Source organism: Pelobates fuscus, chromosome 2 (assembly GCF_036172605.1).
Source record: "Pelobates fuscus isolate aPelFus1 chromosome 2, aPelFus1.pri, whole genome shotgun sequence".
NCBI classification, from domain to species: Eukaryota; Metazoa; Chordata; class Amphibia; order Anura; family Pelobatidae; genus Pelobates; species Pelobates fuscus.
This window is the reverse complement of record NC_086318.1, coordinates 29,309,303-29,335,564: the sequence shown is the minus strand read 5'-3', so window position 1 is coordinate 29,335,564 and position 26,262 is coordinate 29,309,303.

Genomic DNA, 26,262 nt, shown 5'->3' with positions numbered 1-26,262 from the left:
ACAGAAACAGTATATCACTTTAAAATACATAAAGACATATTTGATACATAAAACACAGACATGTAACATATCCCCAGATAGCTCAGGTCTGGGTGCACATTATTAGGTGAATGGCACCCAGACCACCCGAATACAGTTTAAGTGCCATGGAGCTAAAGTCTTTGATTATACGAACAGGCTCCATGGCAGGCTATCTGGGTTACTACAGTTCACATAAAACATAAAATACCGAATTTCCCTGCATTCACCAAATCCATACGAATTAGAACCAGGGGCTGGAGGTTCAGCGGTGCCTGCACGTAAAAGTGTCCGATTTTGGTGCATGAAAGCCGGGCAGAAAAGCGCTGGCTGCCCGGGGAGCTCCAGAACACCTCCACCTAGCGGCCGCTAAGTGTAACAGCGGCCACCCAGTAACAAGCAATTAAGCTGCGGTTAACCGCAGCTTCAGGGAGGTAAATAGGAGGCACACTCCAGCTCCTCGGTGGCCAATTAACAGCGCCGGCCGGCTTCCCACGGCTCTGGGAAGGTTTGTAAACGGCTGTTTGTTCGGTAGATGAAATCTACAGACAGAAAATTGATGAAATCTACCGAACTGCTGTGCAGAAAGGGAGAAATAAATGCTTCTGCACAGTAAAATTAACCCTTTAGCTGCCGGTCCATAATCCAAAGGCAGCAGGCGGGCAACCAGGCTCCTCCAATACAATGTGTCGAGATTGGTTTCGTCACAACACCTGACATATGACATATTGGCACCTTGACATATGGATTGACACCTGTCCTCAGAGCCCCTGATGCACACGGACACAGAGCAGAATAGGGACTGTTCCCCTTACATAGGGTCACTTGGCAGGTATGGATTGACACCTGTCCTCAAAGCCCCTGATACACACTGACACAGAGCAGAATAGAGACTGTTCCCCCTACATAGGGTCACTTGGCAGGTATGGATTGACACCTATCCTAAGGATCCCTGAAAAACACTGACACAGAGCAGAATAGAGACTGTTCCCCCTACATAGGGTCACTTGGCAGGTATGTATTGACACCTGTGCTCAAAGCCCCTGATACACACTGACATCGAGCATAATAGAGACTGTTCCCCGTCCTCAGAGACCATGATACACACTGACACAGAGCAGAATAGAGACTGTTCCCCCTACATAGGGTCACTTGGCAGATATGGATTGACACCTATCATAAGGATCCCTGAAACACACTGACATAGAGCAGAATGGGGACTGTTCCCCCTACATAGGGTCACTTGGCAGATATGGATTGACACCTGTCCTCAGGGACCCTGATTCACACGGGGGGGGACCTACTGTCCTCCCCCCCGGGCCCCACCCCTGCGTGGTGGGTGGGGGCCATAAATCACAATGGGGAGACCTACTGTCCTCCCCCCACCCGGCCCCCACCCCTGCGAGACCTACTGTCCTCCCCCCGGCCCCCACCCCTGCGCGGTGGGTGGGGGCCATAAATCACAATGGGGGGACCTACTGTCCTTCCCCCCAGCCCCCACCCCTGCGCGGTGGGTGGGGGGCATAAATCACAATGGGGGGGACCTACTGATAGGAGTGGTGTACTATTCTTATCAGTTTAATACCTGTTGCGTCTCCTATCAGTGGACGTGTATATGGCAGCGATTTTAGGAGCCGCACACCTGGGACCCGAGCAAGGTCACCTCGTTCAACAGGCGACAACATTTGTCCCTGGAAAACTATCCTGGACATTCTGTACAATTTGTATGGATATGGCAGCCATTTCTGTAACAGGGAGATGGAAGAAGATGCTTGGTCGGTCCTCTTGCTTCAAATTTGGGGCACTGCACGGGAAATCTAATGTGCCACCAGATAGGAGTGGTGTGTTTAATATAATTCTTATCAGTTTAATACCTTTCGCTTCTCCTATCAGTGGACGTGTATATGGCAGCCATTTTAGGAACCGCACACCTGGGTCCCGAGCAAGGTCACCTCGTTCAACAGGCGACAACATTTGTCCCTGGAAAACTATCCTGGACATTCTGTACAATTTGTATGGATATGGCAGCGATTTCTGTAACAGGGAGATGGAAGAAGATGCTTGGTCGGTCCTCTTACTTCAAATTTGGGGCACTGCGCGGGAAATCTAATGTGCCACCAGATAGGAGTGGTGTGTTTAGTATTCGTCCTCAGAGACCATGATACACACTGACACAGAGCAGAATAGGGACTGTCCCCCTACATAGGGTCACTATGTGCCTTTTTTTTGGTTTGGTTTTTGAAGCCACAGTGCAGCACCAGAGGGTCTAAAAATTAGGCATGTACACATGCCTGAAAAATTTGGTATTGTTGCAATTCCAGAAAAATTGATGTTTGTTTCACAGGCAGAAAGTGCCCTAAAACATGGCGGCTTGAACACTAGTTGGTGGCGGATAAGTCACGCAAGTCAACCGGCATTCAGAGCTAAAATACAGCAGCGTGTGGACCATTTTTAGCCCAAGGCAGCTCATCTCATCAGGCCTTTTTTAGTCAAATGTATCGCCCACTGTCAGTCCCTTTGGGATCCATCCCTCATTCATCTTAATAAAGGTGAGGTAATCTAGACTTTTTTGACCCAGGCGACTTCTCTTCTCAGTGACAATACCTCCTGCTGCACTGAAGGTCCTTTCTGACAGGACACTTGAAGCGGGGCAGGCCAGAAGTTCTATCGCAAATTGGGATAGCTCAGGCCACAGGTCAAGCCTGCACACCCAGTAGTCAAGGGGTTCATCGCTCCTCAGAGTGGCCATAGAGACACCAGATATGAGTGTCAATGTGCACTGGCACAGGTCTGCAGAGCAGAGGCTGTAGGCCTGACACACCCACTTGAAGACAAGTAACTGCTATTCAATCTATAACAGTGAAAAAAGTTTTTGGGTGTGACGAAGTGCCCTTCGCCACTTTGTCCTGGAGAGGCCTGCTTGCCTGCCTCCTCCCCTGTGACTATGCTCCTGGACTATATTGCACGTTAAAACTATATCTGGGCTTAAAGGAATTTTCATTGTGCTGTCTGTGGCTCTTTAAATGGGCTGTACAGAGACTATGGACACATAAAATATGTTTAAATGCCTTGTTGGGATTCGGTAGTAAAACCGTTCGTATGATTCTATACGAATCCTTTGTGTACCGAATAGATGGCCGCCATTTCGGGACTTACACGTGTTCGCGGCCATCTTGCGTACGAACAGCGGTGTTTGCCTGTGAACGCATGGAACTAAAATCGGATACGCAAACAGGCGAACACCGCTGAGACCTCCATGCACCCAGAACTTCGTACGGAAACTACCGAACGACCGGCCGTTCGGTAGTTATACTTAACTTGATATGGGGATTCTAGCGATCACGGAGATGCGAATGGATGGCAAGAATTTCGTATCTTTTGTTCATGCGAACGGAGACCGACCGCAAGGCCAAAACTCATGGAACTATTTTCGGCTAGTTGGTCTGTGCGGTCGGTCCAAACTTTGGAGCTCTGTATCTCCCGAACTATTCATCCGAATGGGCTGATTTTTAGACAGACTGTTCCCCTGAACAAGGGCTATCTGGGAATACCTGTTTTGGGGGGTACATCCTGAACTTGGGTAAAATAATGTACGTTTAATTATGTTATGTGTTTATCTGAGGGGAGGAGACGTGGGGGTGTTACCATGCATGTGATTGGTCAATTTCATCCTCCCCCTGGGAGTGTCCTGTGTGTATCCTTTCCTAATAAAAAGCAGGCTGGGTGTTCCAGTCCTCAGTTCTTCTTGACCCTTCAAAACGTAGCCTCGTCTCGTTATTGGAGGGAATTGCTGTATCACACTGGGGATTGCTATGCTCTGCATATTCCCCTGAGCTTAATCACTTAGCTCTTTTAAGAGCTTGTTCCGGATACGCTCTCCTGGAGGAGAGGTCTTCCCCACACGGTCCTGGAGGACAGAAGCCGATCCAGGGTGGAAGGAAGACGGCGCGGCTCCAGTTAAGCTACGGCGGTTGTGGAGTCTGCGGTGGTTGTGGTGCACTGGCACAGGACTGCAGAGCACAGGCTGTAGGCCTGACACACCCGCTTGAAGACAAGTAACTGCTATTCAATCTATAACAGTGCACAGTGGTTTTAAATGCACACCCAGTAGTCAAGGGGTTCATCGCTCCTCAGAGTGTCGATATCTGCAGTTAAGGCGAGGTAGTCTGCTACCTGTCGGTCGAGTCATTCTCTGAGGGTGGATCCCGAAGGGCTGTGGCGATGCGTAGGACTTAAAAAGGTCCGCATGTCCTCCATCAACAACACGTCTTTAAAGCGTCTTGTCCTTGCCGGCGTGGTAGTGGGAGGAGGAGGATGACTTCAACCTCTCTCCCTGTTAGATTCCCGTTGTGCTGTGACATCACCCTTATACGCTGTGTAAAGCATACTTTTTAATTTATTTTGCAAATGCTGCATCCTTTCCGACTTGTTGTAATTCGGTAACATTTCCGCCACTTTCTGCTTATACCGGGGTTCTAGTAGCGTGGACACCCAGTACAGGTCGTTCTCCTTCAGCCTTTTTATACGAGGGTCCCTTAACAGGCACGACAGCATGAAAGACCCCATTTGCACAAGGTTGGATGCCGAGCTACTCATTTCCTGTTCCTCCTCCTCCTCACTGATGTCAATGAAGGTATGTTCTTCCCCTCAGCCACGTACAACACCACGGGTACCAGATAGGTGACAACGAGCACCCTGGGATGCCTGTTGTGGTTGGTCTTCCTCCTCCTCCTCAAAGCCACATTCCTCCTCTGACTCCTCTTCCTCACAATCCTCTTCCAGCATTGCCGCAGGTCCAGCAAGCGATGCTGATAAGGCTGTTTCTGGTGGTGATGGTGACCACAACTCTTCCTCTTCCTCTTCACGCTCATCTACGGCCTGATCCAGCACTCTTCGCAGGGCACGCTCCAGGAAGAAAACAAATGGTATGATGTCGCTGATGGTGCCTTCGGTGCGACTGACTAGGTTTGTCACCTCCTCAAAAGGACGCATGAGCCTACAGGCATTGCGCATGAGCGTCCAGTAACGTGGCAAAAAAATTCCCTGCTCCCCAGAGGCTGTCCTAGCACCCCGGTCATACAAATATTCATTAACGGCTTTTTCTTGTTGGAGCAGGCGGTCGAACATTAGGAGTGTTGAATTCCAACGTGTCGGGCTGTCGCAAATCAAGCGCCTCACTGGCATGTTGTTTCGCCGCTGGATATCGGCAATGTTAGCCATGGCCGTGTAGGAACGCCTGAAATGGCCACACACCTTCCTGGCCTGCTTCAGGACGTCCTGTAAGCCTGTGTACTTATGCACAAAGTGTTGTATGATCAGATTACACACATGTGCCATGCACGGCACATGTGTCAACTTGCCCAACTTCAATGCCGCTAACAAATTTGTTCCGTTGTCACAAACCACTTTGCCGATATCCAGTTGCTGCGGAGTCAGCCACTTTTCCACCTGTGCGTTCAGGGCGGACAGGAGTGCTTGTCCGGTGTGACTCTCTGCTTGCAAGCAAGTCAAACCCAAGACGGCGTGACACTGCCATATCCGGGATGTGGAATAGTACCTGGGGAGCTGGGGGGGTGCCGTTGATGTGGAGCAAGACGCAGCAACAGAAGAGGACTCAGCCGAGGAGGTTATGGAAGAGGATGGAGTAGGAGTAGTAGAGGAGGTGGCAGCAGGACTGCCTGAAAGTCGTGGCGGTGTCACCAACTCCTCTCCACGCATTCCATGCTTGTCAGCCGTTAGCAGGTTTACCCAATGCGCAGTGTAGGTGATATACCTGCCCTGACCATGCTTTGCAGACCAGGTATCAGTGGTCAGATGGACCCTTGCCCCAACACTGTGTGCCAGACATGCCATTACTTCCTTTTGCACAATCGAGTACAGGTTGGGGATTGCCTTTTGTGAAAATAAATTTTGTCCGGGTACCTTCAACTGCAGTGTCCCAATAGCTACAAAGCTGGCGGTCTAATAGTTCGGACAAGCCAGCTGTCAGACGCTGGGCAAGGGGGTGACTTTGCGACATTGGCTTCTTACGCTCAAACATGTCCTTGACAGACACATGACTGTGGGCAGATGAGCAGGAACTGCTCAAGGCAGGAGACGGCGTGGCGGATGGTTGAGAGGGGGCAAGGAGGACAGCAGTGGTTGACGTGGCTGAAGATGCTGGACCAGGAGGAGGATGGCAGCTTAGAGTAGGCATGCTGCTTGTACTCATGTTTTGATCCCATAGGCGTTTGTGATGTGCGATCATGGGCCTACGCAAAGCAGTTGTACCTAGGTTGGTGTTGGACTTCCCACGACTCAGTTTCTTTTGGCACAGGTTGCAAATGGCATCACTGTTGTCAGAGGCAGACACAAAAAAATAATTCCACACTGCTGAGTTCTGCAATGACTGCATTCTGGTGGTGGACACAGCATGCGTTGATTGGCGTGCTGTCGGGCTGACCCTGGGTGCCGATGCATGCTGTCTGACTGTGCCACTAGCTCCTTGCGACGACCTCCCCCTGCTTCCAACTCATCTCCTCCTCCTCCTCTCTGTCTCCCCATCTGAACTTTCGCCCTGTTCTTCTTCTTGCCGAGCGGGCACCCACGTGACATCCATGGACGCATCGTTTCACTTGTATCTGACAACTCAGCAAAGGAAGCAGCAGTGGGTACAACATCATCATCATCATCATACCGTACATCCATGTGTGTAATTCTGCCTGCCTGAGACATATCCCTGTTATCTACATCCTCTGGCAATAATGGTTGCGCATCACTCATTTCTTCAAACGGATGTGTGAATAACTCCTCTGACATACCAAGTAAAGCGGCTGTGGTGCTAGTTTTGGTGGTGGCGGCAGGCGGGTGAGTGGTATCTTGAGAGATGCCTGAAGCTAAGCTGGAGGAGGATGGTGCGTCAAGGTTCCGAGCGGAGGCTGTAGAAGATTGGGTGTCCTGTGTTAGCCATTCAACTATGTCCTCAGAACTTTTCAAGTTCAGGATACGTGGCCTCTGAAAACTGGGCATTATTCTAAGGCCAAAGGGAATCACAGCACCACGACCACGATGGCCCCTGCGGGGTGACCTGCCTCTGCCTGTCATTTTTTGGGGGATTAGTGGTACTATGCATGCAAGCTACTGTGAGACCAGATATGAGTGGCAATGTGCACTGGCACAGGTCTGCAGAGCACAGGCTGGAGGCCTGACACACCCGCTTGAAGACAAGTAACTGCTATTCAATCTATAACAGTGAAAAAAGTTTTTGGGTTTTAAATACACGGTATAGAGACACCAGATATGAGTGGCAATGCGCACTGGCACAGGTCTGCAGAGCACAGGCTGTAGGCCTGACACACCCGCTTGAAGACAAGTAACTGCTATTCAATCTATAACAGTGAAAAAAGTTTTTGGGTTTTAAATGCACGCTATTGTGACACCAGATATGAGTGGCAATGTGCACTGGCACAGTTCTGCAGAGCACACGCTGTAGGCCTAATAAAAACCCGCTTTAAGGACACTGACTGCTATTAGCTTACACTGGAAACCTTTTTTTCTTTGTAAAAACACGCTATAGAGACACCAGATATGAGTGGCAATGTGCACTGGCACAGTTCTGCAGAGCACACACTGTAGGCCTGACACACCCGCTTGAAGACAAGTAACTGCTATTCAATCTATAACAGTGAAAAAAGTTTTTTGGTTTTAAATGCACGCTATTGTGACACCAGATATGAGTGGCAATGTGCACTGGCACAGGTTTGCAGAGCACAGGCTTTAGGCCTGACACACCCGCTTGAAGACAAGTAACTGCTATTCAATCTATAACATTGAAAAATGTTTTTGGGTTTTAAATGCACGCTATAGAGACACCAGATATGAGTGGCAATGTGCACTGGCACAGTTCTGCAGAGCAAAGGCTGTAGGCCTAATAAAAACCCGCTTTAAGGACACTGACTGCTATTAGCTTACACTGGAAACCTTCTTTTCTTTGTAAAAGCACGCTATAGAGACACCAGATATGAGTGGCAATGTGCACTGGCACAGTTCTGCAGAGCACACACTGTAGGCCTGACACACCCGCTTGAAGACAAGTAACTGCTATTCAATCTATAACAGTGAAAAAAGTTTTTTGGTTTTAAATGCACGCTATAGAGACACCAGATATGAGTGGCAATGTGCACTGGCACAGTTCTGCAGAGCACACGCTGTAGGCCTAATAAAAACCCGCTTTAAGGACACTGACTGCTATTAGCTTACACTGGAAACCTTTTTTTCTTTGTAAAAGCACGCTATAGAGACACCAGATATGAGTGGCAATGTGCACTGGCACAGTTCTGCAGAGCACACACTGTAGGCCTGACCCATCCGCTTGAAGACAAGTAACTGCTATTCAATCTATAACAGTGAAAAAAGTTTTTGGGTTTTAAATGCACGCTATAGAGACACCAGATATGAGTGGCAATGTGCACTGGCACAGTTCTGCAGAGCACATGCTGTAGGCCTGACACACGCTTTAAGGACACTGACTGCGATTAGCTTACACTGGAAACCTTTTTTTCTTTGTAAAAGCACGCTATAGAGACACCAGATATGAGTGGCAATGTGCACTGGCACAGTTCTGCAGAGCACACACTGTAGGCCTGACACACCCGCTTGAAGACAAGTAACTGCTCTTCAATCTATTACAGTGAAAAAAGTTTTTTGGTTTTAAATGCACGCTATAGAGACACCAGATATGAGTGGCAAATTACACTTGCTGAGATTGGCAGAGCACACGCTGAAGGCCTGACACACGCTTTAAGGACACTGGAAACCTTTTTTTCTTTGTAAAAGCACGCTATAGAGACACCAGATATGAGTGGAAACTGTCAAAGTACACAGGCAGGGATCTGCAGAGCACACGCTGAAGGAGGCCTGACACCCAGACGCTTGCAGACAACTAACTGCTCTTCAATCTATTACAGTGAAAAAAATGTTTTTTTTTTTTTTAAATGTAAAGCTTAAGCTATTGTGACAACAGATATGAGTGGTGGCACTGACTGGGCAAATGGGCACAGCATCCACTGAGCCTGACACAGAAGCTGGCAGACAACTAACTGCTCTTCAATCTATTACAGTGAATTTTTTTTTTTTTTTTTTTTTAAATGTAAAGCATAAGCTATTGTGACAACAGATATGAGTGGTGGCACTGACTGGGCAAATGGTCACAGTATCCACTGTGAGCCTGACACAGAAGCTGGCAGCCAGGCAGGCAACTGCAATTAAATTACACAGAAAAAAAAAAAAGCAGACTGATGTTCTAGCCCTAAAAAGGGCTTTTTGGGGTGCTGTTCTTACAGCAGAGATCAGATGAGTCCTTCAGGATTGTAGTGGACACTGAATACCCTAGCCTAGCTATCAATTTCCCTATCTAATCAGCAGCAGCTACACTTTCCCTCCACTCACTAAGCATGCAGCTTCAGAATGAATCGAAAATGGATGCTGGGAGGGAGGTGGGAGGGTGTGGAAGGGAGGGTCTGCTGCTGATTTGCTGGAATGTGTCTGCTGACCGTGAGGCACAGGTTCAAAGTTTGCTCAATGATGACGAATAGGGGGCGGATCGAACCGCGCATGTGTTCGCCCGCCGTGGCAAACGCGAACACGCTATGTTCGCCGGGAACTATTCGCCAGCGAACAGTTCGGTACATCACTAGTGCAGACTATCTGTATATACAGGGTATGCAAGATTAAAAGTATATCTGGGGATCAACTCACATGGACCAGAGCCCTATCACCCCTGGCTCTGGGTTTGAGTTGCTCCAATGGAGAGGGATAAACCCACAGTATAGCAAAACAGGATACTCTTCTAAATCAGATGTAATATCTAGGCAGTATAAACAAATAGAGAGGTAGGAGCACAAATTGAATAGTATCAAACACAGTATTTATTTAAACAAAAGGTTAAAAACTCTTACTTGAAGTAGTGGGTTTGCCAGCAATAAATCCCCAACTAGATAAGCAGGAATTTACACACAAAAATACAGCTAATTTTTGTCACTGTGTGTCACTTGGGGGTAGTGCAGCAGCACTGCAGATATTCTTAAGCGCTTTGATTCTATCTGGTTTTTCACTTTAAGCAGTCATTGCCTGCAAACGATTTTTAATAAATTACAAAAAAATGCATATTTTATTTATGATTGTTTTAATTTGTCCCATTACATTTGAGACCCTGAAATAACGGGACTGTGTATATCAAATAGTTGCAATTCCTAAATGTTTCATACAATATTTGTGTTCAAACTCTAGAAGCTGAGAAGTCTGCACTTTTATTGCATCTCTGTTTTTTTTATTTTAAATCCATTGTTGTGTTGTACAGAGACAAACTTAAAATTGTATCAGTGTCAAAATATTTCCAGGCTTAACTGTACATTATTAGTTGAAAAAAACCTCAAAACATTATTATAAGAAACACTTAATTTCTTACCATTGCTAAGAGAAACCGGCAGCAGGGGTGTATTTATTGCGAGGCTGACAAGGGCGGCACTTTCTGGCTTGTCAGCTTCTTGTCCTGGCCACCTCAGGGCAGCACGAGGCTGGTAGCGGCGGCACTTTCCGGGCGAGCGGCGAGTGAGCACTGATACTCCAGTTAAGCTCCCTGTCACGACTACTAGTGTGGTCCAGCATGCAGAAACGATGTAAACATATACATAGATTAGAAACCGGAAAATAAAAGGACAGAGCGTAAACCGGACCTTAGAATGGCCGGACTAATACGCTAGAGACAGAGAATGGTCAAAGGGAAAGCCGAGGTCAAGGAAGCCAGAAAATACACGATACTGTTTACACAAGCCAAGTCAGGGAAACCAGAATTCGGAATAACCAGGGAAAAGCCAAGATCAGGATACCAGGAAATCAGATACACAAATATAAAGCACTCTCAGGAAACCAGGAACAGGAAACCACGACAGAGCAAGGCACTGGAGTGAACTGGGGATTTAAATATCCCTCTCAAACGTCTGGTCAGAGGACGACCTCTGACCCAAGAACGTGCATGTGCATCGACGTTGTGACGTCACGCGCACGTCCGTACAAAGTTCGGGGGAGGAGCTACGCCTAGACGCGACCACGTGGTCAGCGCCATTTTGAAACCGGGCGTGAAGGTCTGCGGACACGGAGAGGCGGTTGTCGGCTCGCCGGTGAGCAGGTAAGCTTGTGCCGTCGGCTAGACGTTGCCGGTCGGGCACAGCTTTGCCACGCGGCGAGCCGGCAACCGCAACAGTCCCCCCACTCTAAGACCGCCCATCGGGCGGGAAGGACCCTGCTTGAGGGGAAAACGGTTGTGAAACGACCGGACAAGATGGGGCGCATGAACCCGGTCAGCAGGAACCCAACAACGTTCCTCGGGACCATACCCCTTCCAGTCAACAAGATAGGACACCTCTGGACATTTTGGAATCCATTATAGTACAAACTTCGTACTCCTCCTGGTCACCCACTACCAAGGGCGGAGGAGGAGTGGACATGCTAGTGTATCAATTGCACGTAAGGTGTCAGGACCCCGCGGGCGGCTGCAAGGGGAGGCTGCAGTCCGCTCGCGGCACTCACCCTCCAGCCGTCCACGGTCCCCTTCCTGCCAGGTGTTCGGCGGGCGGCATCCTCCCAGCCACGGGTGCCGTCCGCGTCTTCTTCCGGGTCCCCCAGTGGCAGCATGCATGACGCTGCACGCTGGGAGACCGGCCAATTTGTTACACGCCGGGGTCAGTCACCTGACCCGGCGTTAAAGGCACAGTGCCTCAATCACAGTGGGAGGTTTAGATATCTCCCACGTGTGATTGTTAATTCTGATTGGAAATTAGCCAATCAGAATTAACCTTCTGGTTTATATACTTACCTTTCCTGTTCCTCCCTGCCCTGTTGTGGTCTTTGCTTTATAGTATTGATTCTGAACGTGTGATTTCTGGTTACGTACTCTCTGGCTTGTTATACTGACTTTGTGACTTTCTCCTACCCTTTGACCTCGGCTTGTTTCTCGTTATTCTGTTTTCTGGTTCCCCTTACTCGGCTTGTCTCCTGACTATTCTGTGTGTGCTTAGCCCGGCCACTCTAAGGACCGGTACTGCACACTTTCTGTGTGTGTGTCTGTGTGTATGTTAGCGTGTTGGGTTCCCCGAATCGTGACATTACAACAGGGCCATAATGGAACCTGCTGACATACCACAGCTCCTAGTTAATCAGGAGGCTAGAATGGATGGCTTGGACCACCGCATGGATCAGTTTGCTCCAGCTTTGCAAACCATACTGGCTCGCACTGCACACTTGCAGCCTGCCGTTCAGGAGGTGGCTGCTGCTGTGCCCGAGCCCATTCCCACTCCGGCACCCGTTCCTGCCCATGTAGTGCATATGACGCCGCTACAGCGGTGACCCGGCATTGTGTCGTGGTTTCCTCAACCAAATTGACATCCATTTGGTGATGAATCCACGTTCCTATCCCACTGACAGATCTAAAATAGCCTTTTTGATAAACCACTTGTCAGGGAGAGCTTTAGCATGGGCTAATCCCATGTGGGAGAATGCTTCCCCAATGTCCTTTGCAGACTTTTTGACCGCTTTCAAACGCACATTTGATCAACCCGGCAGGGTTGCTTCTGCTGGCAAAGCTCTGCTTAGGGTCCGACAGGTTAACAGATCTGTAGCGGATTACACTATCGAATTCCGCACTCTAGCAGCTGAGGTGGTTTGGAATAATGATGCCCTCGTTACAGCCTTTCAGGAGGGTTTGGCCGCTTACATCCTGGACGAAATAGCCTCCAGGGAATTGCCTGTCCTTCTGGATGATCTTATAGATTATATCATCCGTATTGATAATCGTATTAGAGAGAGACGTAGTCAGAGGCGTATGTATACTCAGATGTTACCTGCTTTACCCAGTACTGCGTTACTGGCATTACCCCCTTCTAGCCAACCTCCCCCTGAAACCTTGCAATTGGGTGTTACTGGGTTAACTGAGGTAGAAAAATCATACCGAAGAAGGGAAGGGTTATGCCTTTACTGTGGGAAAAGGGGACATCTTCTAAGAACCTGCCCTGAATTGCGGGGAAAACTGCAGCACCCAAGGCCTATAGAGGGGTCGGCCTCGGGTGTTATGTCGTTTACCCCTCACGTCCCCATTACTAGACCGTTTATTACGGTTACCCTTTTTGTTGGTAATACTACCGTGATTACCAAAGCCTTGATAGATTCAGGGGCTGCTGACAATCTTATGGATGAGAGTTTTGCTAAAACCGCATCTTTGACTCTGATCCAAAAGGTCACTCCCTTGGCTGTGGAGGCCATAGATGGTAGACCACTGGAGAAACCTCTGGTGACCCATGAGACCAAAGAACTGGTTATGTCTGTGGGTGCCTTGCACAAGGAAAGATTGTCCTTTCAAATAATCAACTCCCCTACAGCCTCTGTCGTTTTGGGCTTCCCCTGGTTGGTTAAACACAATCCGATGATTGATTGGGGTTGTTTGGAGATTCTCTCCTGGGGGAAATCTTGTCAAAGGGAATGTATGACTCGTGTTTGTCCTGTTGGCTTGCTTAATGTACCCACAGCCAAACCACTTTCTGTTAATGTTCCTCCTGTGTATGCGGACCTAGCTATGGTGTTTGAAAAAAGGGAGGCAGATAAACTACCCCCGCACCGTGAATATGATTGTGCCATAAACCTCTTACCTGGTACTATGCCGCCTAGGGGTAAGGTATACCCTCTTTCTGAAAAAGAGAACCAGGTAATGGAGGAGTACATAAAGGAAGCCTTAAGTAAAGGTTTTATCAGAAGGTCCTCCTCTCCTGCTGGGGCTGGTTTCTTTTTTGTTGCCAAAAAGGAGGGTGACCTACGGCCTTGTATAGACTACAGGGGCCTGAACAATATAACGATTAAAAATGCCTACCCTATTCCCCTCATCACGGAGTTATTTGACCGGGTCAAAGGTTCTAAATACTTCACTAAATTAGACCTCAGGGGGGCTTATAACCTTGTTCGTATAAAGGAGAATGATGAGTGGAAAACAGCATTCAATACACGTAGCGGACGAGTATCTAGTCATGCCTTTTGGACTGTGTAATGCTCCCGCTGTGTTTCAGGACCTAATAAACGATGTCCTCAGGGATCTATTGCATGTCTGTGCCGTGGTGTACCTTGACGACATCCTTGTATATTCCCCTGATTTGCAGACACATCATAATCATGTTAGGATGGTGCTGAAAAGGTTATTACAGAACGGACTTTATTGTAAATTAGAAAAATGTTTGTTCGATCAGACCTCGGTGCAATTTCTAGGATATATAATTTCCGAACAGGGTTTCAGTATGGATCCTGCTAAGTTAGAAGCCATACTATCCTGGCCGCTTCCCCAAGGTCTTAAGGCTATCCAGCGTTTTATAGGATTTGCCAACTATTACAGGAAATTTATAAGAAACTTTTCACCACTTATCTCCCCTATAACGAAGCTGACTAAGAAAGGTCTACACCCTAGGGTTTGGACTCCTGAAGCCCTTAAGGCCTTCGAAACTCTCAAGAAGGCATTTGCCTCTGCTCCAGTACTACGCCACCCTGATCCTTCCCTTCCCTTTGTTATGGAAGTGGACGCTTCTGAATCAGGCGTGGGAGCAGTACTGTCACAGAGATCATCGTATGACGAACCCCTCCATCCCTGTTGCTACTTTTCAAAAAGGTTATCTGATCCAGAAAAGAATTACGATGTTGGGAACAGGGAACTATTAGCTATTGTGTTAGCTTTTAAGGAATGGAGGTACTTATTAGAGGGTTCTAGACACAAAGTTATGGTTATAACAGATCATAAGAACCTCTCCTATATAGCTGATGCTAGAAGGTTGTCCGCCCGGCAGGCTAGATGGTCTCTATTTCTTTCACGCTTCCAATACGTGATTACCTATAGACCTGGTTGCCGTAATGCCAAAGCTGACGCTATCTCTCGACAGTATGAACCTCTAGAATCTGTTAACCCGACCCCTGAACCTATTGTACCTGCGTCTCAGATAATAGCTGCTACCCGTTTGGTTGTTTCGTCTCTTGTTCTTGATAATATTAAGACATACCAAACTCAAGCACCCCCTGAGACGCCTGTTGGCAGACTATACGTTAAAGTGAATGACAGAAAGAAGTTATTAACTTTATTTCACACCGCCAAAACTGCTGGTCATCCAGGGGTTACCAAGACTTATAAGGGCCTCCTTCAACAGTTCTGGTGACTTTCTCCTACCCTTTGACCTCGGCTTGTTTCTCGTTATTCTGTTTTCTGGTTCCCCTTACTCGGCTTGTCTCCTGACTATTCTGTGTGTGCTTAGCCCGGCCACTCTAAGGACCGGTACTGCACACTTTCTGTGTGTGTGTCTGTGTGTATGTTAGCGTGTTGGGTTCCCCGAATCGTGACATAAGGGGCTTGAGTAAAGACACATGGAACGAATTGGCAATCCTCATATGGGCAGGAAGTGCCAAGGAATATGTCACTGGATTGATACGTCGGATGACACGAAAACGACCTATGTACCGAGGGGCAAATTTCATGGAAGGAACCTTAAGTTTGACATGTCGTGTGGATAGCCACACCTTGTCCCCTGGATGATATACAGGATTGGCACCCCGTTTTTTGTCAGCTTGGACTTTCGCACGAATCGAAGCCTTTGATAAATTTGCGGTAGTAATTCGCAAAACCTATGAAGCGTTGTGTAGCTTTAAGGCCCTTGGGCAACGGCCACTGTAATACTGCCTCCAGCTTGCGGGGGTCCATCTGGAAACCAGACGGAGATATAACATATCCAAGAAATTGTATCTCCGTTTGGTAAAACTGGCATTTCTCCAGTTTACAGTAGAGACCGTTCTTTAACAGGGTTTTGAGTACTACTCTCACATGTTCGTGATGTGTCTCTAGATCTGGGGAATAGAGGAGAATGTCGTCCAGGTACACTAGAACGAACATGTGGAGGTACTCTCTTAGGACATCATTAATAAAATCCTGGAATACCGTTGGAGCGTTGCATAATCCAAACGGCATAACCAGGTATTCGTAATGTCCCATTCTAGTATTAAATGCGGTCTTCCACTCGTTACCATCCTTAATCCTGACTAGGTTGTACGCACTTCTGAGATCGAGCTTAGTGAAGACTCGAGCTTCTTTCAACTTGTCGAATAATTCTGATATAAGGGGAATAGGGTAGGCATTTTTTATCGTAATCCTATTCAAACCCCTATAGTCTATACAGGGGCGTAGGTCTCCCTCTTTTTTAGAGACAAAGAAGAACTCAGCCCCGGCGGGTGAGGAGGACCTATGGACATGAACCTTTCTGAGAGCATCCTTTATATACTCCTCTAAACAAAGGTTTTCCTGGGGAGATAGAGCATAAACTCCTCCCTTTGGAGGCATAGTACCTGGTAATACATTTATGGTGCAGTTATAGGGTCTATGCGGTGGCAACCCCTCTGACTGGGCCTTGTTGAACACCTCCTTTAAATCCAAATACTGCAGCGGTATCTGTGTGGTCAGGGGAGGTGCAATGGGAACATTGATGGTACCAATTGGTTGTGGTATCTGCTTTAAGCAAACACCTTTGCATATCTCCCCCCAACTCACAATCTCTCCTTCAACCCAATCTAAACATGGATTGTGTTTCAGGAGCCAAGGGAAACCGAGTATTATCGGACATGTAGGTGAAGATATGATTTGAAAAACCATCTCTTCAGAGTGAAGAATACCCACTGAAACAGTGATTGGCAGAGTTTCGTGTGTGATGAAAGGCTGGGTAAGAGGCCTTCCATCAATAGCCTCGACTGCTATAGGTCTCTCTTTCTGTCTTAAGGGCAGGATATACTTTGCAGAGAATTCTTTGTCTAGGAAATTCTCCGCTGCCCCAGAGTCAATCATAGCCTCACACTGTACAGCGGTTTTCTTAAAAGATAAGGTAACTCTGACCAGGGCCAGATTAAGAGCCCAGTGGGCCTGGTGCTGACAATTATGATGGGGTCTAATTACAGAATCTTATCGACAAAAAACACTAAAACAGTCATACCTCCCAAGCGTCATGTATCTGATGGAGATGGTGTTGGAGGGTGTAACGGACCGTTTCACTTACAAGAGGATAAAACCCAGTTTAGGCGATATCCCCCTTTCCCGATGCACAGGCAGCTACTGCAAACACCACTCTCCCGACTGGAGACACACGAACACTGGAACAGCTGAACAAGAAAAGCATACAATCCGCTTACACTCCTGGCAGTCAGCATACAATCCAATTCCCCCAAAGAACGAGACGACACATCGCTTTGAGGGTTAAGCAGGAACTCTGGACTGGCACATCCAGCCTGGCTTTTATTACAAGTGTTGAGAATACAGGACCGCCCACAGGGAGGGACAAAACAACCAATAGCATAATGGTTACAACCCACAGGTTTCCTCCCCTCAGATAACCAGTTAACATAATTATTACAGCCAGGGAAAATACACTTTTTATACATGTGCTATAACTTTAAAACCATACATCTAATCTTCATTACAATTACATTTGGAATCAGCACACTTTAAATATAAACACTTCCAAAAATCAGCCAAATCCCTCCAGTGGATCAAAAGTTAGCTGGAGGTCCCTTTATGACCGACCGCAAGCACAATTTCCTGCCCAAAACAGTTCCATAGATTTGGGCTGTGCGGCCGGTCAATTTCATGCGAAAAAACGACTAAGTCCCATTTCGAACGGGACTTAGTCTCTGGAGCTGATAAACGAAGTGTAGGAGAAGGTAAGGGTCAGCGGTGTTCGGTAAAATGTGTAGCCGATTTCAGTTCCATGAATTTGGCTACACATACCGCTGACCTCGTTCGAATGAACAAAGATGGCCGCCGCCACGTGTTCGTTTGTCGAATGGCGGCCACTTCGACTACTTCGGCACTTCGGCTGCATCCGAAGTGCCCATTTAAAGTTGCAGCACTGTTCCAAATTATTTAAAGGGACAGTCTTATAAAATCCAATCTGCTAAAAGAGTCTTTAACAGGTAATACCTTCCAGGGGCCATAGTCTTAAAGGGTATTGTTACCAAAAGTCTCAATATGGCCCCAGACAGTTCTTAAAGGGCCAGCAGCAGCCCAATATAAAATAAAACATGCCCAAATGTAGTTTTTAAAGTGCAATATGTCCAGGGGCCATAGTCAGCGGGCAGGAGGCTAGCAACCAGGCCTCTCCAGTTCACAGTGGCGAAGTTGGTTTCGCCACAGAGGGAAACTCAAAGGATGCAGCTATAAGAAAACACATACTCTATGCTAATCTCTCTCTAATTTACGCTTTCATCGTTGAAGTAAATCCACACACCCTAAAAGCAGTGTCCAGTTAAGAAGGAAGCCAATGGGCGGGGTGGTGGGCCACTGATGCGAATCACATGGCCAATACTGCGAAAAGGGGCAAACATGCCCAAAAGAGGGGGCATGTCTGTCCAAAGAATTGGAAGGCCAGCCTGGCATCAGTGTCCCTATGTATCATAGTGTCAGGGTCCCCATGTCGCCCTGTCCCCTAGTCTCCCAGTGTCACTATGATATTAGGGGACACAGAGAAATGGGGACACTGAGGAACATGGGGACACAGTGAGACCCAGGGACACAGAGACCCATGGACACAGACACTTTGGGACACAGACACTTGGGGACGCTGGGAGACATGGGGGCACTTGTGGATACAGACATGGGGACAGTGGGAGACATGGGGACACTGGGAGACATGGGGACACAGACATTTGGGGACACTGGAAGAAATGGGGACAAATACACTAAGGACACAGAGACATGGGGACACAGAAACTGGGATACATGGGGACACAGATATTTGGGGCACTAAGAAACTAGGGACACAGAGACATGGGAACAAATACACTGGGAGACTGGCTGGGAGGCATGGGGACACTGAGACACTTAGGGACACTGGGAGACATGGGGACACTGAGACACTAGGGACACTGGCTGGGAGACATGTGAACACTAGGAGACATGGGGACACGGACATTTGGGGACACTGGGAGACATGGGGACACTGGGAGCCATGGGGGCACTGAGACACTAGGGAAACAGAGACATGTGTCTCTGTGTCCCAATGTGTCTCCCAATGTCCCTATGTCTCACAGCGTCCCAATGTGTCTCAGTGTCCCCAAGTGTCTCAGTGCCCCTAGGTCTCCCAGTCTCCCCAGGTCTCCCAGTGTCCCCTAGTGTTTCAGTATTCCCAGGTCTCCCAATGTACCCTAGTGTCTCATTGTCCCCATGTTTCCCTGCTGCCTTTCCTCCCCCATCCTTCACTTACCTGAGCTGTAGGCTGTCTCTGCAGGGTGGGAGTTGCTGTCTGAACTCTGTGCTGTGTAGCTGCTCCCCACGGATCAGTGAGTAGAGAGAGGCAGGGAGGGATATGCTGTAACTTCCTATCCCTGCCTCTCTCCACACACAGTGACCCCTACCTGCTGGTGCTGGTATTGCAGAGTAATCTCCGTTTATACTGAGAAAAATATCTGCATTTGTATTGCCAGTATTACTGCAATACCGGAACGGCCAGGCAGCCTCAAATACCGGCTGTGCTGGTAAAATACCAGTCAGTGACAAACCTAAGAGTAGTGTGTGTGAAAAAAAAAATATATATATATTTTTTTTAAATGGGCCTATTCCATGGGCCTGGGCCTGGAGCTGCAGCTCCATCAGCCCCTATGTTAATCCGGCCCTGACTCTGACAAGGAAACGGTTCTTAGTCAATTTAGGGGACATATACTTCACACCTAAGGTCGGTCCCTGTACGTGCCTTAGGTGTGCAAGTTTTCCGGCCAAACTGGACATGAAAATCTTTGATGTCCCTTCTTGCCGCAATACATACATAACCCTTCATTACGTCAGTGTTGCCTCTCAGCCTCAGTGAGTTTAGCAATACCCAATTGCATGGGTTCAGGTTCTGGAGGTGGAGCTTGGCTAATCACCACTGGGTTAGAGAAACAAGGCGCTATGGACAAGTTAGGACGTCTATTACGTTGTTTGTTTTTCTCTCTCTCTCTCTCTGAGCCTGTTATCGATATCTATCATGTACGCTATAAACTCATTGAGATTAACCGGAAGGTCTCTAGCTGCGGTCTCGTCCTGTATACTCTCAGCTAGACCTTCAGAGAAGACAGCCACCAAACCACTATTGGTCCAGTCAACCTCTGACACCAGTGTTCTGAACTCTATGGCGTAATCGGCTACAGAGCGACTGCCTTGTTTTATCCTCATAAGGGCTTTGGCAGCGTTCTTTTCTCTGCCTTTAGGTTCAAAAGTAGCCCTAAATGCTGTGTGGAAAACCCTGTAATCATGGGCTTCTGCGTTTCCACTCTCTCATAAGGGGTTAGCCCAGGTGAAGGCCTTTCCTGTTAATTGGTTCATCAGATAGCCAATTTTTGATCTATCTGTAGGGAATGAACCGGGGGAAGCTTCGAAGTGGTACTCAATTTGGTTTAAAAAAACTCTAAATTCTTTGGAATCACCTCCATAACGAGGGGGAGGTGACAGGGTTATGGACGGTGGTTTATGTGGCACGGGAGCCACTACAGGTGGCGGAACCACAGGTGGTACAGGAGGTGCCTCTGGAGCAAGGTCTGAAATGCCTGAGCAAATTGGTCTAACCTGTGGTCCATATCCTCCACCCTAATCTCACAAGCAATCATATGTTTGCATAGTTCTGCAGGATCCATGGCCCTGTCATAATGTCACGACTACTAGTGTGTTCCAGCACGCAGAAACTATGTAAACATATACATAGATTAGAAAAGGAAAATAAAAGGACAGAGCGTAAACCGGACCTTAGAATGGCCGGACTAATACGCTAGAGACAGAGAATGATCAAAGGGAAAGCCGACGTTAAGGAAGCCAGAAAATACACGATACCATTTACACAAGCCAAGTCAGGGAAACCAGAATTCGGAATAACCAGGGAAAAGCCAAGATAAGGATACCAGGAAATCAGATACACAAATATAAAGCACTCTCAGGAAACCAGGAACAGGAAACCATGACAGGGCAAGGCACTGGAGTGAACTGGGTATTTAAATATCCATCTCAAACGTCTGATTGGTCAGAGGACAACCTCTGACCCCAGAACGTGCGTGTGCGTCGACGTCGTGACGTGCCGTCGGCTAGAAAGTGGCAGTCGGGCACAACTTTGCCATGCGGCGAGCCGGCAACCGCAACACTCCCTCGCTCCCTCTATATACAGAGTAACATGGCTCCCTCTATATACAGTGTAAACATGGCTCCCCTCTATATACAGAGTAACATGGCTCCCTCTATATACAGAGTAACATGGCTCCCTCTATATACTGTGTAAACATGGCTCCCTCTATATACAGAATAACATGGCTCCCCTCTATATACAGTGTAAACATGACTACTCTCTATATACAGTGTAAACGTGGCTCCTCTCTATATACAGAGTAACATGGCTTCCCTCTATATACAGTGAAAACATGGCTCCTCTCTATATACAGAGTAACATGGCTTCCCTCCAGGGCCGGACCGGGAGAAAAATTCGGCCCGGGCATTTTTTATCACGGAGGCCCACTACGAAGGGGGCGGGGCAGAGAGGGTGTGTTTCATCATCACCAATGACACAATGTATTGTGTAATAATGTCGGTTTTAGTAGTGTTGTGTTTTTGGTGTAATGTAATGCATATATGGCTAGGGGCTGTAGAGAATGTGTGTATAGGGGATGTAGTAAGTGTGTGCATACAGGCTATAGTGATACCGGAGAAACTGACGGAAGCCAAGCACAGAGAAGTGGGCACAGGTTTCTTCAGGAAGGAAGAGATTCTTTATTCGATTCACCGACCGGGGCTCAGAGGGACTAATGTCACCAAAATACAACAAGATCTGAGCCCAGAACTGACTGTGTAAATGCATAATATAGACATATAGCTCCTCCTATAGTTAACTCTACCCACATATACTCTTTACCCAATCAGCTGAACAAAGCCTAACTTCCCTTACCTGTTAGACCACATGGCTCACCCAGAACAATGGAGGAGGGGAAGTGTTTCCAGTTCCTGCATTCCTGCACTTGCTCAGTACACTGTTGATTGTATATTAGCTATGTGTAACTGACTAACTGATACACCAACATTTACACATATGCCACGTGGAAATCTCGGCCTACTAAATTTAATTTCTACCGAGCTTCCACCACATTCCCCTCTTTGATGCTTCTGATATTTCACAATTCCAGATGCATCACTTAACCATAGTTTGCTTACACCTCAGGTTGCCATGAATCAGAACAGACCTCGTAAGCATCTTAGCATCATTACAAATTCCTTCAGCACTCCTCATTCTGAATATATTCTCTCTGGGCTAAGGGTTCATACTTGCAAACAGCCATTACATGCACAGCTGTTTTCCTTTCTGTCGTGCTCTCTATGACACTCTGTATGGACCTAATTACCAATGGAACCAAACATGGTAGAAAGAGACACAACACTATAATCAACATGACTCCTCCTACCAATGTCTTGATCCCTCCAAGCTGCTCGTACCTACTTCCAAACCAACTACTAGAATTGTACCCGTTCCAGGCTTAAGTCGGTACATGCGTCAGTTTAGCCATGTGGCTTGTGAGATCAGCCACTGCCTGCCCTTCATCATCTATGTGCAGACAACAGTTGCTGAGATTGAACTTTCCACATGCACCTCCTTCTATTTGCACTGGAAGTGAATGGAGGACTTTATCAACAGCCCAACTGGTTTACCTGGTAAGAAGGCTATGTGCTTTACAGAGGAATCCATAATTGCCTAATGGTAGAATGAGGCTTGAATCCCTGTATTAGAATACAATAACACTTCATGGGCATACAGTTTGGCTATTAACCAGTTCCCTCACATATTACATCCCTCCTATTGGCAATGAAGCGCGCTAAGGTAGGCAGTGCCACTCATTATCTTCCCAGCTACCTACATTCAAGGATGCTAGCTTCTTTTTATGATTCACATCATAAACCTTAACTCCCAAGGTCACTCCTGTTTCAATTGGCAACAAGAAGAAGGATGGTTTGAGCATACCTAATACACATGCCCCTTCCCAGTCCTGTGGTAAGCAAATTTGCTGGGGCTTTCCAACTAGATGTAGCAGATAGGTCAAACCACACATCCTTTAAATTGGTATAAATTGCAAACGGATTAGGTGGTTCTAAGACATTTGAAGCTGACCACCAAGTTGTATCTTTTGTACTATCATTATAAGCTTTTTTCCCTAGACAAGTCAATTCTCCTACAGATGTATTAAACATTATTCCTTTCCTTGCTATGCAAACATAACCTATAATAGAGGTCTTTAATCGCCACTCAGATTTACCTCTAACACTCACTTGATAATCAGTCTGAGAAGATATTAACTGTTCAACTGTCTCAGAACCGGAATACATTACCTCCTTTGCTTCCCATGGCCATTGGTCTCCCATGTTAGTACCTCCACACACATAGCAGTTGGTTACATTAAGACTACCAGCAATGCTTTCGGCTAGATCTATAAATAAGTTTTTCGCATTATGGGGGATCTTATTTTCCACACTCATCTCACATAGAAGGAATGAAAGACCTGATGAGTCTGGGTTGCCACAGTATCGGTCTCTATTCATATAAATAATATTGTCCCAGGATCCAAACCTGTTCCATATATCTGGAACCCAAATAAGTTCCCAAACCTATCTATGAATCGTTCTGGGTCATTGATAAGTATATGGACTGGGTTACACTCCCTAGACTTACAATATGGCTTGGTAGGCAACTTAGTGACGATCATTTCCTTATCTACTGTCTGTCCCCAGGTTGCCCACCCTACACAGGACCAATACGGACAATAATTATATCTTTATTTGTGCACTTTGGATCCATATATTTGTACTTACTACTGGGGCAAATATATTTATCATTAGACCCATACGTTCTTTCCCATTTAAGATCATCACATACATTCCACGGTTTCCTACCACCTGATATCGCCTTACATGCATCAAATAGCAGAACACCTGAAGAATGTATGGTTTCTAGTATGGTCTTATTTATTAGGGTCCCCTGTGAGTCTCCATTCCGAAGGGTCAACCAAATTGTACGGGGTTGATACTCTGGACTAAAACACCTAGGTTCTCCTGCTCTTAGATGGCATACACTATAATCTATACTCAAGTATCTACACTTAGATACATGTCCTTTACACTCATATTGTGAATGCCAAATAAGGGTCTGGGAAATATGATTGCCTGTTTTCGTAGTCTTAATGCAAACCTTACAGCCTGGTGTGTCGGTACCTCTACCTTCCTGAATAATTAAAAAACACAAATATACACATTATCAAACACATCACTCGACCATGCGATGGCACCTCAGCTTCCAGGTATGAGGGCTGCAGGGAATGGAGTCCTTCCTGATCCTCACTTTTCTTCACAGAGGTTTTTCCTCTGGCTTAACGTTGGTAGGTGGTCAGGCTTTATTGTGGCCGTCAAAACACCTACTTGTAGATCTTTGTTGATGTTCCCTTTTAACAATATTCTCTTCGCAAAAAACACTTTTAATCCAACTGGGTCACACGCTTCAACCGGATCTTGCAAGGATTCTCTGGATCTATGGTAGCTTGTCAGGAACCTGCCGCTGTTTTTTTTAACCTAGAGTGATGAATCCACGGAGTCACTTCTACAACCTTTACAACTGTTGGGGTAGATAAAAGAACAACATAGGGACCTCTCCACTTGGAACCTAATGGAACAGTGTTCCATTCTTTTATCCACACTTGATCCCCTGGATGGTAAGAATGAACAGGTGGATAAATATTCACAGGTAATCTATCTTGTACCCATTTCTGTACCTCCTCCATAGTTTTACCCAACTCTACAACCTGCTGCCGGGTAATTCCTTCTCCCAACTGACTCAAATCCACCCTTAAGTTACCAAGTATGGAAGGTACCCCAGAAACAAAAGAAAGCATCTTTGAGGTCTAGGAAGGTATAGTAGGTTGCCCCGCCTGGTATTAAAGCAAGCAGATTATAGGGGATGGGTACCACTGGGTGTATATTGACTACTGCATTATTAACTGCTTTTAGATCTTGTACAGGATGATACTCATCTGATCCCAGCTTCTGAACAGGTAATAATGGAGTGTTCCAAGGGGAGGTACAGAATTTTAGGATGTCATACTTTACACACTTATCCACATAGGTTTGTATATTTTTCTTAGCCCTCTATAATATATGATACTAACTAAGGCTAACAGGATAAACTCCAAGCTTTAATTCAATGTGTATTGGTGGAATATTGCGAGAAAGTCCTGGAGGATTATTCTCTGTCCATATTCTTGAAATGTCAAATAAAGATTCATAACTCTTAGGGTCTGTATTTGTTATTATAGAGTAGAAGTGCCATTCTTCTTCCCTTTGCACCGATACTGATATTATGCCTGGTGATCTATTAAACTTCAGAGACGTTGATCCGTTGGGTTTAAAAGTTATCTGGGCTTGAAGCTTTGATAATAGATCTCGTTCTAGAAGCTGAACTGGACACTTCAGCATATATAGGAACTGGTGCTTAACAAAATGGCCTCCTAGAATACAAGTATGACTCCTGAGAATTGGTCAGCACCAGTGTCATTCATGAAAGAGCTCCTCTTTCCCTCTATTGATACATCGACCATAGGCTGCACTCGGCTAAAGGGGGATGGAGCCCAGTCGGTATCAATAGTCTTCCATGACAGTGTCAGCCAGACCGGCAAAATCTCTATCTTCTCTATCCCTTAATCTCTGGGTAGGGGAATAGTATCTACTTCCCTGAACACCTCCTCTGTTACTACTGTCATTCCCTCCAAGACTTTCTCTATAGCCACCTCTGTAACCATCTCGTAACCTTCTCTCTTGTCTTATCTATAACTTGCTTTATACTCCCTCTGTGGGCAGTCACTTTTCCATTATCCTTCCTCTCTACAATACACACAGTGATTCCTACTTCCTCCCTTACTCAGCCTATTCTCAACTCCTCTATTCACCTCCCTTCCCTGTCTCTCTACACTTATGATAGCTACAGCTAGCATATCTGCCTTCATCCTCATTTTACGTTCTTCCTCTTCCTTTGTTTCAATCTCCCTGTTCATATACACCTGACTTGCAATTTCCATTAACTGTGATATGGACATTCCTACAAATCCCTTTAACTTTAGCAATTTTCTTTTGATATCACCTTGGGTCTGGCTGACAAATGCTGAGTT